Source organism: Natrix helvetica, assembly GCF_964273705.1.
Source record: "Natrix helvetica genome assembly, chromosome: 2".
Classification (NCBI taxonomy): domain Eukaryota; kingdom Metazoa; phylum Chordata; class Lepidosauria; order Squamata; family Natricidae; genus Natrix; species Natrix helvetica.
Window position 1 is genome coordinate 207,401,129 of NC_138552.1, and position 17,574 is coordinate 207,418,702.

Here is a 17,574-nt window from a genome sequence, read left to right on the forward strand (position 1 = left end):
TTGCCAAGTTTGTTAAGTGAATCACTGCAGCTGTTAAATTACTAATGGTTGTTAAGTGAATCTGGTTTTCCTCTCACTGACTTTGCTTGTCAGAAAGTCACAAAAGGGGATCATACAGTGACGAGCGGTGAGGTTTATGGCTGGTGAGGCTGGTGACGTCATCAGGAAGGCGGGGAATGGGACCATGTGTGCTGGAGGCTGAGGCTGCCTCAGCCTCCAGCACACGTGATCCCATTCCCTGCCTTCCTGAGCGTGCTCCGCTGGCTCACACTCTGCAGTCCTCGAAAACGACTGGGGAACGACGAGAACCTTCCTGCCTCTGCTGGACTTTGCGCGCTCGCGAGGAGCGCACGAAATCCAGCAGAGGCAGGAAGGTTCTCGGCGTTCCCCAGTCACTTTCGTGGCTTCGTCATCCGGGAGAGCCGACAACATTTCTGCCTCCGCAGCTCCCGGGCGCGGACGGACGGATGTAGCCAGAGTGGTGCCGAGGCAGTTCGGCGGGCGAGCGACCGAGGATCAGGCTGCCTCGCTCTCTCCTTCATCTGCCAGGACCACCTCGGCATCGCTCTGGCTACATCCGTCCGTCCGCGCCCGGGAGCTGCGGAGGCAGAAATGTTGTCGGCTCTCCCGGATGACGAAGCCATGAAAGCCACTGGGGTAAGGTTCTCGTCGTTCCCCAGTTGCTTTCGTAGCTTCGTCATCCAGGAGCGCCGACAACATTTCTGCCTCCGCAGCTCGCGGGCGTGGACGGACGGAGGTAGCCAGAGTGGTTCCAAGGCAGTCCTGCGGGCGAGCGACCGATCAGGCTTCCTCGCTCGCTCTTTCGTCCGCCCGGACCGCCTCGGCGTCGCTCTGGCTACATCCATCTGGCCACGCCCGGGAGCTGCGGACGCAGAAATGTTGTCGGCGCTCCCGGATGACGAAGCCACGAAAGCGACTGGGGAACGACAAGAACCTTCCCCCAGTCGCTTTCGTGGCTTCGTCATCCGGGAACGCCGACAACATTTCTGCCTCTGCAGCTCCCGGGTGCGGCCGGACGGATGCATATAATATTATAATATTATTTATATATATATATATATATATATATATATATATATATATATATATATATATATATATATATATATATATATATATATATATATATATATATATATATAGTATATAATATTATATACTATTATTTCATGAAGAGAGGTGAGGCTCTGCCTCCCCTGCCTCCCCTGACCGCACGTCCCTGGGATCATATGATCTTGGGACACAGCAACGGTCATAAATGCGAGTCAGTTGTCAAGCATCTGAAAGTAAATCACATGACCATGGGGATGCTGTGACAGTCAGAAGTGTGAAAAATGGTCATAAGTCACTTTCTTCAGTGCCATTGTAACTTTGAATGGTCACTAAGTGAACTGTTGTAAGTCAAGGAGTACCTGTATATAGTTGTGGATAAGTCAAGAATTTTAGATGCGAAAATACTTCCCCCCAAATGGAGTTCAACATACAGGTACTCCTTGATTTACAACAGTTCATTTAGTGACTGTTTGAAGTTAGAATGGTACTGAAAAAAATGACTTATGACCATTTTTCACACTTACGACCATTGCAGCATCCCCATAGCCAAGTAATCAAAATGCAGATGCTGGGCAACTCTCTCATATTTATGACGTTTGCAGTGATCCCCTTTTGTGACCTTCTGTCAATGGAGAAGCCAGATTCACTTAACAACCATGGTACTAACTTCACCACTGCATTGATTCGTTTAACAACTGTGACAAGAAGTCGTAAAACGGGCTAAACCTCACTCAACAAATGTCTCGCTTAGCAACAGAAAATTTGGCCTCCATTGTGATTGTAAGTTGAGGACTGCCTATAACTGTGAGCATATATGGCAATGCTTTTAAAAAGTACCCATGCAGCTTCATGTACAAGCAGTGGCTCAGTGGCTAAGACGCTGAGCTTGTCGATCAGAAAGGTCAGCAGTTCAGCGGTTCGAATCCCTAGAGCCATGTAACAGAGTTTGCTCCCATTACTTGTCCCAGCTTCTGCCAACCTAGCGGTTTGAAAGCATGTAAAATGTAAAAATGAAAGTAGAAAAATAGGGACCACCTTTGGTGGGAAGTAACAGCATTCCGCCTTTGGTGTTTAGTCATGCTGGCCACGTGACCACGGAAACGTCTTTGGACAATGCTGGCTCTTCGGCTACGGAGATGAGCACTGCCCCCTAGAGTCGGGAATGACTAGCACATATGTGTAAGAGGAATCTTTACCTTTATATATGGTAAAGCTTCCCTCCTTTTTCCCCTGAAAATCAATTCTGGATCTGACCTAAATACAAATTGTGAATGGGGCTGATGATTATCTTCTTCCATTAAATGGACAAGTGCTTTTGATTAAATGCTTTTTTCAATAAATGCTGTGAAAATGAATATGACTTAAGAATAATTCACAGTCCTTTTAGGTTTTGATAATGAAACGCTGCACACATGGTAAGTAGTGATTTCCCCTATTTCTGTAATGGAAAAATAAACATGACTGACTATTGCCGAAATGGCTGTTATTAACCCATAAGTTGGTGTTTACAAATAATCATTTAACCGGTGCTTCTTATAAACTTTGGTTAGAAAGAGAAAACATTCCTTAAATCTCATTATCTTTTCTAGTCCATTTTCCAGTATTCATTTTGGAATCTTACCGGTTTAATAACCAGTTTGCTGAGCATGTCCTTTGTGAAGATAAAGATAAAGAGAAGATAAAGATAGGTACAGTGCAGGGGTGAGCGGGCAGGCCCACTTGCTCGTGGAAACAAACCACTTCGCTCCCAGCTGATCTTCGGAGCTATAAATTCGCCCAAACTGGTCCAAACTGGTAAAATCCCACCCTTGCATGTCAGCCTATCAGAGAAGTAAACTCATAATTTGTTTTCATTTTATTACTGAAAATCAAAATCTTAATCTTACCCAAGCAGAACTAAATGTAAGCATTGTTACTAAAAACAGCCTTTTCGAAGCTGGTTCATTTATAAGTTAATTATATATATTTACAACATATACAATTGCTCCTGGAAGCAGCAAGCCGGAAGCAGCAAGCTGGAAGCACCAGCCTGAAGATGATGAATGAGACTTCATCGAAACGTTGTGAAGATACTTCCAATTCTGTCCTTCAGCTTCATCACAGAAGACCATGCAGGCAGAAAACCATACTTTTATTTTTAATGTTGCCTTTTTATATTTATCAGTACAATATATATGCTGGTTTTGTTGTATTCGGGTCTTTTCTGGATTTTCTGAAACCCCAAAGACAAAATCCAGTTAGAAAACCAAGGAGTCTACAAAATACCATGCAAAATCTGCCCAGCAATATACATAGGACAAACAAACAGAAGAATAAATGCACGCATCACAGAACACAAGAACGCAGTAAGAAAAAAAGAAAAAACTTCCTCCTTTTTCCAGCACCTTAAAGCTACAGGACATGAAATCAACTTTGAAGGAGCCAGGTTAATCTCCAAAACAGAACACCTCCACAAGAGAATAATCATGGAAGCCATCGAAATAGAGAAACACCCCCACAGCATGAACAAACGTGATGATACCTCCCGCCTACCAAACATCTGGAAACCAGCCCTAGCCAATAAACGAACACCACCCACCACCCAAGCCGTTAAAATACAAAACAACAATGCACACACAGCCTGCACCAATCAGCACCAATCTACCAATCATGATACAACCACACAACCAATCATTCCACTTACTGAAACAAAGCCAGCACCCCATCCCCTCCCACCAAGACTTACAGAAAGACGGCAGCTCCGATCACATTTTAAGCCCACAGCTTGAAGATTGCAGGTGAGATCCTGCCAAAACGTTGCAAAGACAATCTCAACCTTACACGGGAAAAGACCCGAATACAACAAAACCAGCATATATATATATATATAGGATAGATTTATTTCAAGCTAATTAGCTCTCATCAGCTAGCCATGGTCTTTGTGATAAGCCGAAGGACAGAAAGAGGGAGTAGTGACCTTCCTCCCATATTTAGTCATACCAGGGGTTGTAACACAAATACATACATATACATATACATATACATATACATATACATATACATATACATATACATATACATATACATATACATATACATATACATATACATATACATATACATATACATATACATATACATATACATATACATATACATATACATATACATATACATATACATATACATATACATATACATATACATATACATATATATATATATATATATATATATATATATATATATATTTGTGTTGTATTTGTACAAAATACATTTGTAAAAAAAAAAGGCAACATTAAAAATAAAAATATGGTTTTCTGCCTGCATGGTCTTCTGTGATGAAGCCGAAGGACAGAAAGAGGGAGTGTGACCTTCCTCCCATATTTAGGCATACCAGGGGTTGTAACACAAATATATATATATATATACACATACATACATACATACATACATACATACATACATACATACATACATACATATGTTGTATTTGTGCTCATAAATAAATAAAAATAAATAAATAATTATAAATAAATAAAAATAAATTATCAGCACAAATACAACACAAATATAACAAAGGCAACATTAAAAATATGGTTTTCTGCCTGGATGGTCTCCTGGAGTGAGCCGAAAGGCAGACAAAGGGAACAGTGTGTTCCCTCCCATATTTGGGCATTCCAGGGGTTGTGACACAATATATATACGTACGTACGTATGTATGTATGTATGTATTTATATATGTATGTATGTATGTATGTATGTATGTATGTAATATAAAATATATTACTATTAGACCATACTGAAGAAGCTTGCAGAGATTAATTACTGTATTTTAGAGAACCGTCTAGATTCACATTTAACTCAGTGAAAATGTTTTAAATTAAAACCATTAGCTACTAATTCACAATGATTGTCTTTAAAGATGGACATTTGTTCCCTGTGGAAAACGGTTCTTCAAAAGTTTATAGCTACTCTTTCCCTGTTTTCTGTCATTGTATGATGAGATTACTGTATATTGAATGACGAATAAAGCAAGGGAAACAGATGTTTTATTTTTATTATTTCCCAGAAGCACAGATGCATTTCTTTTAATGCATCATCTGAACTGATTCCAAGAATTCTAATTTGCCATTCAATTATTTTATGCTGCGGTGTTACAGTATACTTAAACTACATAGTAAAAGGGGAAAGTGCAGAAAACTATTTGTATTGCTCTGACCTGATGCTCTATTATATCCATAAAATAAATCTGTTCAAATGCAAAGTGGTACATGTGAGGGGCATCATAACACTTATCAGTACTTGTGTATTTGCAGAACCAGTTAGTTGAAACATCATTGTCAAAATAATTTTTTTTCAAAGGGCTGTTCACATTCTGCATACATAGTGTGCTTGTTATTTAAATGTTCTTCACAGTGAAAAATCTATGATTATGTCAGCTCTTCACTTTTCTATAAAGGATACACTAAAAGCAGAAGTGATTTTTGCAGGAGCTGTTTACTTTAAATAGGCTACTGGCTGATCAAGCACATTTGCCATTTTTGCTTCTGTCTTTATAAACTTGCTTTTCTCACTTTTCTCTGACCAAGGTCCCTGTGAGTGTAATTTGGCTAGGACTACACCAAACCATATTTGACGGCACGGCAGCCTTTGGCAGACCTCAGCTCCGGCGCGCATGCGCGCACTAGCCAGCTTATTTTCGGCCTTCCAGTTTGCCGCTGGGCCTATTTTTCACCCTCCCGAGGCTCCGGAGGCTTTCCTGAAACCTGGGGGAGAGTGAAAAACTGCCCAACAGGCAAACCGGAAGTTTGTACCCAAACTTCTAATTAGGCCATTGGGCCATTTTTTGCCCTCCCCAGGCTTCAGGAAAGCCTCTGGAGCCTGGGGAGGGTGAAAATCCCTCCCGCATGCATGGGGGTTGCTCGTGCATGTGCAGATGGGGGGGTCGCTTGCGTATGCATAGGTGGGTGGGCATGCGCATGGATATGCACATAGTTTTGGCACACTTTAGGAAAAGGTTAGCTATAACTGGGCTAGGAGATTAAATGTGAATAGGGAGGTAAAGTCTACAGTAGAGGACTTTGCCTCTCTTAAATAAAGACCAAGTATAAAATTGAAACAGATACCTCTGAAGGTATCTTAGTTTCTTCTGAAGTAAAGGGAATCTTCTCTCAAGGAGAGAAAATGCTGCCTATCTCTAAATCTTTGGACCCATGTAAGAAGGTTTCCTGGCTTCATGCATGCCCTGGGTTTCATCCTCCTCTTGATATAAGGAGATGTCAGAGGATAAAAATATGGAATTTGAGATTGCTGTCTTGATCAGAGGTTCAGAGCTATATCGGATCCAGTCTCTGCATCATCACGTGAATCTGTATCTTTAATTTCTGATCTCCATCTCTAAGATCCATCTCTTCCAAGTGGAAGAACAGAGAGCTGAATGGCAGAGAAATCATAAATTACAGAGTTGTGCTTGGAGGGAGAGATCACTGGTTTGGAAGTCAGAATTGTGGTGGACACCAATGAGTCTGAAGAAGACTACTAACAGGAACTTCATTCATTCTGAGTATTTGTACACCACTTCCTTTAGAAAACTTTGGGACAGATTTGTAATCCAAATAGTTCAAATGGAAAGTAAAACTGTTGATTAGAGGATATTATGTACAATGTCCGGAATAAAATAAACAACAAAATATACAGTAAAAATAATAATAAAAGAAAAAAAAAGCAGTTCAAATAAAAACAAAACCCACAGTGTTACCAAATTATTAAAAAGTCATGGAGGAATAAACATATTTTTACTTGGCACAAAAGAGACAATCAAGATAGTCCCAAGAGTACCTCAACTGGGATGCCTTTCCTAAGACAGTGGCCTGTCCCTAACAAGGCCCCCTTCTTGGTAGCTATTTGCTGCACTTTAGTATGTGAAGGTACGTGAAGGTACCCAGTGTAGGCCCTCTGGAGAGGTTTGTTATGCACAGGTGGGAGCATACAGGAAGAGGCTTTCTGCCATTTACCTTGCCTGGATTTATACCATGATATTTTTCAGACATAGAACTGCTTATCTTAGTTTCTAACCAAAGACTGGCTTTCAAACAAGTATTTATTGAGCGATTTACACTTTTTTCATCTTGGTGAAGACAAGGTTTGGCCACTCTTCACCTACATGGTCTAATAAACGTCTCCCACAGATGTTGAATAAAGGGGGTGCAAAATGGCAACTTGATCATCTTTTGAGATCATGATAAAACATTGTGTTCCTAGGTTTTGTTCTGAACATAAGGCATTGTTCTGTCCTTGGAACAAATCAGCTGTTTTTTAATGTCCTGGGAGCCAGAGAGATGACCTTGGAGAACTTATTCAGGGACAGTCACAACCTGTGCAAAAACATGCATGAAGCCCAGGAAATAGAAAAAGCATTAAGAAGAGACTCATAACGATTTCTCCTTGACTCCCTGGGTAATAGTAGGGAGGGAAGACCCAAAGGTGCTTTTTCAGGAGGCAACTGGACATTCTTCTTTTTCTTTCTTTTTTTCTTTGAAAAAAGGATGAGAAGCGAAACGTCTTCAGAGGAAAAAAAACAGAAAATCCAGTTGCCTCCTGAAAAAGCACCTTTGAGATAACCATGACCTGGATGATTGAGAATCTCCATAGACCTCTAGGGAGGGAACATAGGCTTTCCAAAGCCTACACCAATACAGGGTAGTTCCAGTTTTCTGTGGAGCCTGTTTCCTGATCTGGTCTACTCCAAAGAGCTAATTCCAAGTGCTGTGACTGGCTACTCCCCTACCCCCAAAAACAATATCTAGGAATAGCCAACAGGAACCAGTTTTAGAGGTGGGTTTCAGCCGACGTTATTGCTGCTTTGCTGGTGCATGCGCTGGATGTGCATGCGCAGTTCAATTGAAATTGTTCTGCGCATGCACAAAACTAAAAAAAGATGGCAGCAGTGATGGTGGCAACCAGGGAACTGGTGCGGGGGCGTGGCCATCCTGGGTCACTGCCCTGACTGGCATGCCACTACCTGTTCAGCCAAACTGGGCCGAACCGGTAGGAACACACCTCTGACCAGTTGCCTTCCTACAACTATTGGCTGAGACTGGACGAAGTGATCAAGGAATAGGGAATAAGAGGAAAATAATGAAGCACAGGCAGGTGCCATTGCTGCTATGACTTTTTCCTCAGTATGCTAATGATTAGCAAATGTATTATCTCTGAGTTTGGTTACTATTTTCTTTTTATAATTCCTTAGTCTATTTTTCATATTAATCGAGCCGAATGATACAGAACCTGCAGGATAAATAAATAAAAACAGAAGTTGTCATTCTCCGATCCCAACTATTGATCTTCCTGGGCCAGACAGGGTGTTACGTTTGCAATCAGAATTTGTCCTGGGTGGCTAATCCAAAACATTAGCACTGCTGAAGATCACCTAGTTCCCTGCCTCCCCAGTAAATAGCTGTAATGCCCATTAGTTTTACTTTAAATCCTTGCAAAATGGAATTTAGAGTTCATGGGTTATTGTGCATGTGATGTGCAGTGTTCTGATCTGAACAGAGATCTTCCAGAGGAGAATCAGGCAATTGCAAAGCAATGCGAATATGGCTGTTTGCAGCATGTGGATTAAACAAATGTTGTTAACATCATTGTGCTTTTCAGATTTCAAGTTGTAAATGCAATGAGTATAATATTGGTGTTGTTGGTTTGTTGAGCTTTAGTGTATATGCAGTGGGCAACCAGCATACTATTATGTCTTGTTGATATTGCATTTCCAAAGGAAGGTTTATTATGTTGGTTTACTGAGCTGACAAGTGATATTGCTATTACCAGTACAGTATTAATGTTGTTTGTGGAAGAACTCTTTTGCCTAACCCTAACCTTCTATGCCAGGGGTGGCGAACAAGTTTGACAAAAAGAGCCAAAATTTTAAACTGTGAGAGTCAGAGAGCCACACCACGCAGTGACCTGCCAAAACAGACCCGGAAGCAATGTTCCCTCTAATTTTTTTTCGATGTGAGCAGAAAAGTATAGTGTTTGAGCGGCACATTTTCATGCCTGAGCACCCGAATTTTTTTCACAGATGTCACCTAAGACAACAACGAAATCAGTATTATTTGAAACTCAAAGTTATGTTTCTTCAAGGTACCCGCTTAATTCAAAGTGTTATATAATATCAGTATCACTTAACAACGCTCCTGCTTAGCAACCAAAATGTTGGCTCAGAAACTCTGGCATTTGAAGCACGCAACTCTTAAAGCTGTCAAGTTACAAGACCCTTGCACCCCTAACCCTTTAGGGAAAAAAACCCCCAGGGGTCTTCAAACCTGACAGCTTTAACACTTGTGGACTTCAACTCCCAGAATTCCTCCTCCAGTCATGTTGCAGCGACGTCATCTGCGTGGATCTGCTCCATCTTTGCTTTCTTCATTGTGGGCAGGGCTTCTGCTGAAGATGCCGACGAGTACGAGTTGCCACCAGAATAACTGCTGCTACCTCCTCCTCCTCCTCCTCCAACAGAATCACCAGATTTGCTCCTGAGCTCAGCGCTGGGTTACCTCTGCCCCCTCCCCCTCCTCCGTGCTTTTGAGAAGCCATGAGGCTTTTTTTCCCCTGCTCCCCCCCCCGCCTTCCTACTGGCTCCTGCAGCCTCATGGCTCCTCAAAAACACGGCGGAGGAGGAGGAGGGGGCAGGGGTAACCCAGCGCTGACTGAGCTCAGCTGCTCCGAGCGGAGGGGAGGCACCACTGCCACGCGCGGAGATGCTGGCTTCATCTCAGCCGCAGCGCCGGGCGCAAATCCGGCAGTGCTGCCTGTTAGAGGAGGATGAGGAGGAGGTGGCAGCAGTTCTTCCGGTGGCGGTGGGGGCTTTGGGGCTTCACAACTAGCCTCAGTCGCCCCGTGCTCCTCAAAGCAAGTCTGGGGAAGTCCTTTGCAGGCGCGGCCCGTTCTAGCTGCCTGCAAAGGACCTCCCCAGCTTCCGAAAGGGAGCGCGCGATCCGAGCCACAGTATACTAAATAATGATAAGAGGCAAAGAGCCTCATTTATTTTGGCCGGGAGCCGCATGCGGTTCACGAGCCGCGTGTTCGCCACCCCTGTTCTATGCTGTGGTTGACAGGTGGTGTGTCAAAGGAAGAGTCAACAGGGAGTACAATGCAGCTTCTTTTGTAGCTGCCAAGTAAACATAAATAAGCAGAGGGGTTCTTCTGAGTTCCCGGTGTTTCCAGTAGCTAGAACATTTGAAAACTCCCTGCTTTTGTTCTGTATGGTCCACAGAACTCAGTGAATGCCCTGTTCTGATCCAGGCTTCCTTAACAAGCAAGAAGCGGAGTCTTGGTCCCAGCAAACCCCCTTTTATTTACACGACTGTGAATTCCTTTCATTCACAGTCCACGAGGCTTAGCAAACAATCTTTTAGAGTGTTGCTTATCAAATACGAACCTTATCTCGTTTGGCAAGCTGCCAAATAACTAGTTCCAAATGCAGGGCAAGGCAAAAGAGTCTCTTATAGTTGCAAACAGAACTTTTCTCTCTTGACACGATCGAATGAACTTATTGTTTCCTGCAAAAGCCCCCTCCCCATTCACTCCTCTTTTGTTTCCTATGGGAGGGGCCAATCACCTCCAAAGGAATGGCTTTACTCTTGAGTCGACCCTGCTTTCTTAATTGTTCTTGTCTTCTGGCAGCTCTGCGCATACACACACTGGGAATAGGCTCCAGCTGTTCTTCCCCCTCGCTGCTGTCTAACTCCCTCTCTGCATCCAACGCAGAACCCTCCTCTGAACTTTTCTCTACACCCAGGACTGGCCCTAGTCATCCCCCCTCCTCATTGTCTAACTCTGCTGCCAGCTTTGATGGCTGTCGGTGGGCCACAACAGTTTGAGCAAAATTACTCAAAATGAAAAATTCCAATAAAACATTTTGAAGGGGTTTGTTTCGTCTATGTGCAAAACAAAATACATTTTCCATGTAATACTCACACTTATTTTTTTCATATTGGTGTATGTACAAAAATAAGTCATCCACTTATTGCTGAAGGAATTCATCATCAACAATCTCTAGGGACACGCAATAAAAGCAAATCCTGCCACAGGTGACATACTTAATCATAATTCTAATCACAGCCTTAGGAACTTCCCATATGTTTTATTTCACGTGCAGCAGAGAATCAAATGGTTTACCTGTCCATTGGTTGTTTTGGATAGGATTTGGATATTATTCTCTGCAGTCAACGGTGCGACCATCTTTTCTGCATTTTCTCAGAAAATCTTCTAAGCACTGCCACAGAACATTGAAAGGAAGTGTGAAATGCCAGTCTCCAGGCAATTTCCACACTCTTCTGCAAGTAGGTACAATAACAGATGCTCGCTTGTACTGGGTTACAAGAAAAATGCTATTGCAAGTAAATAACAGCTGATTGTAAATGCGCCTGAATTTGTATGTTAATGCTCCTGTGATAGATGCATGTCATAATATCAAACAATTAGAATTGCTTTTAAATTATTCTGTGGAATGGCCTGAACTCTTATATCCTGTTGGTATTAGACGTATGTAGCATCCCTCTTCAGTTTGAATGCAACTGTGATTTAACATTTATCCTAACATTTTCATGTCAATATATGTAGTTCTCAGTCAGTTCAAGTATGGATGAACAGCACTATAACATGGTCAAGAAAAAAACCCCTCTTAATCTGTTTAACTACATGCAGGTTTATAATAAATTACTTTCATATGAACGTACAAAATTTAGGATAGGAAATGTTGGTACATTTTAGTTGAGTCTCTAAGATTGTTTCATCCATGCATTCTTGCCATTTTAAGTAAAGTTAGATGGCTTGTATGCAGGGCCGGATTTAGATGAAAAGAGGCCCTAGGCTATTCCACTTATGGGGCCCTTTCACCTCCCATTTTTAAGTTTGTAAATTACATGAGAGATAATAAAATACATAATTACTGTGATATATATCAATATATTAAATGAAACATGTTGTAATTGGTACTAACCTTTATAAAAAATGTGGCACGGATAATAAATAAAAATAAAAGGCCCCACTTGATCTTGAGGCCCTAGGTTGAAGCCTAGTTAGCCTATAGGAAAATCCGGCCCTGCTTGTATGCGGTGAACAACTTTTTTCCACAGCTTCACTTTTGTATATTGACACATACCCACAAACACACACAACTTTCAAGGATTGCTGGAGGTGTGACTGTTAGATATTTGCATAAACTGCTGTAGTCTCCACTCAGATCCGCCACTAGGGCGGGAACAAGGGGTTGTTCTGATTGGACGGGAGGTCTGCCAGATCCCTATAAAAGGGGAGCTACTCGACCCCATAGAAAGCTGGATCACTACTACTAATAAATAAAGAGCTGTTGTTGTCACTATCATCTGGAGTCTGTTCTCTCGTTGCCCGAATCTAACAGTGACAGCTGAAGATAGATAGTAGATAGACTTAATAGAACCCCATCCTTCTGTTCTTCTGCAACATTCTACAAACCTAGACTGGATAGCACTGGCACCTCTGGTGTTGCAGGAGCATGTTATGGAGCACACGGCATATGAAAAAGCAGTGGGAGTTACTTTCGACCTCCTACTGGCTTCCCCTTTGATTTTGCTTGTGGGAATCTGGCAGGAAACACTGGAAATAGCGATCATGTGATTTCAGTTCACTGTGACATTGTAATTGCGGAACCAAGTGCTGAATGCCTGGATTTCAATCACATGACACGGGGATTGTGCAATGCCTGGAACATGGCTGTAAATCTTCCTTGTTCAGTATTGTTGGAACTTTGAACCGTTGCTGTAGGCATAATCCAAGGACTATCTATATCCAAGTGGGCATTTATGGAAGGCAGGGAGTTAAGATTGTTGACTCTATATAGCAAATTTATATAGAGACTTGTGAAGAAGGAACACAGTAGACCAATCAGATTTTCATATATAGATAATAGGTAAAAGATTTTTTTTTAATTTACATAACATGATTCAAGAGCAGAGAACTTACCGTGTTTCCCCGAAAATACGCCAGGGGCTTATTTTCTTTTGCCCCACGAAATATGCCCTTGGGTTTATTATCAGGGAGGGCTTATTGTTTTGGGGCTGCCGGGCGGCTGCTCCCTTGTGAACTGGCTCCCGAAGAGCCGGGCACAGCCTCAGCGGCGAAGCAGCCATGAGGTAACCATGCTCACGAGCAGCCGCCTGGCAAATCCCCTCTCCCGCCAGGAAGAGCGCCATTCACTGACCTAGGGGGTAATCCCTAAGGTGCCAAGCCATGTGGCGCTCTGCCCACCCCCCAGCTCCTGCGGCTTGGCACATTCGGGATACCCCCTAGGTCAGTGCATGGAGCTCTGCCCGGCTGGAGAAGTGGGTTGCGCGAGCGCCTGTTCCGCCCGCAGCCTCACCAAGCCCTTGCGCAGCTCTCCCAGGCCACCGCCGCTGGCTGCTGCTGCCCGCCGCCGCCCGCCGCCGCCCCGCTCCGCTCCGCGCAACTTCAAAACTCGGGGCCGAGTCTTTCAACATCGGCCACTCTAGGAGTGCTCTCTATGGTGGGCTGGCTGCCGGACAGAGAGTCTTCCAAAATCTCATTAGTTCAACTCGCGAGGTTTTTTTAACAAGGGGATTCAATGAGCGAAAGGGCGAGGAACACAACAGAGCTGTCAGTCTCTGGTAGCGCTAGGACATGTGTCTCGCTTCTCCCTCCCACCTCTCCCCCCTCACTAAAGGGACGGCAGGAGAAGGAACCAGCCAGGCTGCCTTTATCATTGGGGCGAGGTGTTGGGCTGTGAGGTACACCTCTTATCTTTCCAGCTTCGTCACGTTCCTTGCCCTTTCGCCCATTGAATCCCCTTGTAGGAAAACCTCGCGAGTTGAACTAATGAGACTTTTTTTACAAGGGGATTCAATGGGCGAAAGGGCGAGGAACGCGATGAAGCTGGAAAGAGGTGCGCATCGCAGCCCAACACTGCCCATCTCGCCCCAATGATAAAGGCAGCCTGGCTGGTTTCCTCTCCTGCCGTCACTTTAGTGAGGGGGGAGAGGTGGGGGGGGAGAAGCGAGACGCGTGTCCTAGCGCTACCAGAGACTGACAGCTCTGTTGCGTTCCTCGCCCTTTCGCTCATTGAATCCCCTTGTAAAAAAGATCTCGCGAGTTGAACTAATGAGATTTTTTTACAAGGGGATTCAATCAGCGAAAGGGCGAGGAACACGACAGAGCTGGAAAGGTAGGAGGCATGCCTCACTTCTCCCCCCCACCCCACCTGCTGCCCCTCGTTAAAGGGACGGCGGGGAAAGGAACCAGGCAGGCTGCCTTTACCATTGGGGCAAAGTGGGCGGTGTTGGGCCGCGGGGCGTGCCTCCTACCTTTCTAGCTTTGTTGCATTCCTCGACATTATATTCAGGGAAGCCCCTGGTAAAAAAAAAAAACCTTCTCGCGATTTCAAGATGTTTGATTGAACTCGTGAGAAGTTTTTTTTTTCACCAGCCGCTTCCCTGAGCACAATGGCGAGGAACGCGAGGAAGGGAACCAGGCAGGCTGCCTTTGCCATTGGGGTTGGCGGTGTTTTTTTGCACGAGTAGGAACAGGCAGGAGGGGGTGATCACATTGCTGGCCTGTGGCTGTTTTTGCGGCGAGCCCTCTTTTTGCCCTGGAAGCTGTACCGGTAGGTGGTACAGTGTTAATGGCGGGGACTGGGGGCGGGCTTATTTTCAGGGGAGGGCGTATTGTGGCGCATGCTCTGAAAAGCCCGATTGGGCTTATTAGCAGGGCGTGGCTTATTTTCGGGGAAACACGGTATTTAAGGTGCAAAGTAAACAGAAGAAATCAGAGACTGCAAATAATCTTAGAAGCACTGAGTTACAAAAGGAAAGTACTATATCACAATATACTATCTGTATAAAGTTCTCTTCAATACCTAAAGCCACAAAATTTGGGTCAATACAAAAGCAGCTAGGATGAAAAATCTCCTGGGACCCTTGAAAATAGGGGAAATGATTTGTAAACTTAAAAATGTTGTCTAAAATGTTGACAGGTGATGCTAGTTGCAGATCTAATTAATAGTTAATTCTTTTTTTAGAATGAGATTTGCATTTGATAATAGGTTTTTTTCAGACGTATGTTGTCTCATTTATATGGTGTATACCAGAGGTTCCCAATCTTTTTCGGTTTGCGGCTCCCATAACACTTCGGATTTTTTCCGCGGCTCCCTTAATAGGTACATCCGATTTTTTTTAATTTTTGACTTTTTAAGGATTTGGAAATCTACCTTTTAGTTCGTTAAGGTTAGGTTAATTGAAAAATAAATTAAACACGAGCTTTAAATTCACAATTTATTGAACATCGTTTAATGATTTAAAATTATTAATGGGATGGATGGGCTTGTTGTTCGCTGCACAACTTCTCAAATCTTGGATCAGAAAAATAGCTTTTGAAAAGTAACTTAACCACCACACTAGCCCAGTGGTGGGCAACCTTTTTTTTCAACTGAGCCAAATCTCGCCAAAACCACGATTGAAATTTATTTGGAGAGCCGCTCTTGCTTAGCAACCAAAATTTTGGGCTCAATTGTGGTCATATGTTGTTTTTCTTTCTTTCATCTCTCTCTCCCACTTTCTTTCTTTTTTTCTTTTTCTTTCTCTCTCTCTCTCTGGCTCTTTGTCTCTCTCTCCCTCCCTCCCTCTCTGTCTCCCTCTGTCATTTTCTCTGGGTGTCTATCTGTCTCTCTCTCTCTCTGTATCTCTGTCTCTCTCTCCTCCTTCCCCCATCTCTGTCACTCTGTGTGTGTGGGTGTGTCTGTCTCTCACTCATTCACTTAATCACTCACTCTGTGTGTGTCTCTCTGTCTATCTTTCTCTCCCTCCCTCCCCCTCTCTGTCTGTGTGTGTGTGTGTGTGTGTGTGTCCCTCTGTCTCTCTCCCCTCCCTTCCTCTCTCTCTGTCACTCTGTGTATGTGGGTGTGTCTGTCTCTCACTCATTCACTTAATCACTCACTCTGTGTGTGTGTCTCTCTCTGTCTGTCTATCTTCCTCTCCCTCCCTCCCCCTCTGTGTGTGTGTGTGTGTGTGTGTGTCTGTCAGTCTCTCTCTGATTCCCTCCCTCACTCCCTCTCTCTGTTCCTCTCTCTGTCTGTCTGTCTCACTCACACACACACACACTGTGGTCACCACAGTGTGTGTGTGAGTGAGACAGACAGACAGACAGACAGAGGAACAGAGAGAGGGAGTGAGAGAGGGAATCAGAGAGAGACTGACAGAGACGAATCAGAGACGTACTTTTAGCTACCTGGCAGCGGCGTTTTGCCTTGGGGGGCTCCTCAGAACTTCCCAAGACTTCGGAGGGAAGTTTACAGCCCTCCCTCGGAACGCTTCGGAGGGAAGCTTCTGCAAAAGCCCGGGCATGACAAGTCTCCCAGGCTTTAATTTGCCGAGCTGTGCGCACGCGCCTGTTTTCCACGGCGTGGAGCAGCGGCGAGATTCTGCGTGGCGAGCGATGATTCCAGGGGCCATCCGGGAAGATGAGGAACGCGAGGGGGACCCTGCCCCCACCACTGATGCCCCCCGGAATCATCGCTCGCCGCCCAGAATCTCGCCGCTGCTCCACACCGTAGAAAACAGGCGCGCGCGTACAGCTCGGCAAATTTCAGCCTGGGAGACTTGTCATGCCCGGGCTTTTGCAGAAGCTTCCCTCCAAAGCCCGAGAGGAGGGAGGGAAGCGGGCGCCCGGCTTCGCGGCGCCCTTATGACGATAGCGCGGCTCCCCAGGGAGCCGCGGCGCACACTTTGGGAATCACTGGTGTATACTGATGTAACTAAGGAAAACGTTTGCTTCTTTTGATCCTGAGTATTTTATGTTCTGAAAGATTCCCACACCACCTAAATGTCCATTTTCAACAGACGTATGCAAAGCTAACCTGTAATTACTCACTTACCATACATTAAGAATAATGTGCGGTTTGAAGTTGCTTCCTTTTGCAATTTGTACACACATTGTGAAATCAACTTTTGATTCTTATAAGTACCATAATTTTTTGGAGTATAAGACACATCTTTTCCCCCCAAAAAAAGAGGGTGAAAATTTGGGTGCGTCTTATACACTGAATGTACCCACCCTCACCAGAGGCCAAAAACACGAGGCATGGAGGCAGCGTTGGTCTGTGGCAATCCCTGCAACCTGGAACAGCTGACTGGGGGTATTCCGGCAGTCCGATCCACCCACCAATCAGCTGTGCTGAATCAGGCTGCAATAAATGCTGAAGCTGACCTGGCTGGTCAGAGTTTGCAGCAGCAATCACATTCAGAAAGCACAGTAACTGATTCAGCAGGATTCAAAATAATAATAATAATATACAATACATTACCAAAAGCAGGTTTTCCAATGTAGCAGCAAATACAAGCAAAACACAAGCAGTTTCACTTTCAGTTCTTGGCTAAGCCAGGCTCCTTTCTGTCTCTTTCTTGCTCACACAGCAAATTTCAGAGTCCAAATAGCCCTCATTGGCTGACGTAGTTGCTATGCCTATTCATTGGC

At 44.1% G+C, this 17,574-nt stretch overlaps 1 protein-coding gene across 5 annotated transcripts in view; it reads left to right on the top strand.

The window, feature by feature from the left end:
* ESR1 (estrogen receptor 1) overlaps nt 1–17,574 on the top strand; it is a 271,225-nt gene that overhangs the window by 187,556 nt on the left and 66,095 nt on the right. The window lies entirely within an intron of this gene.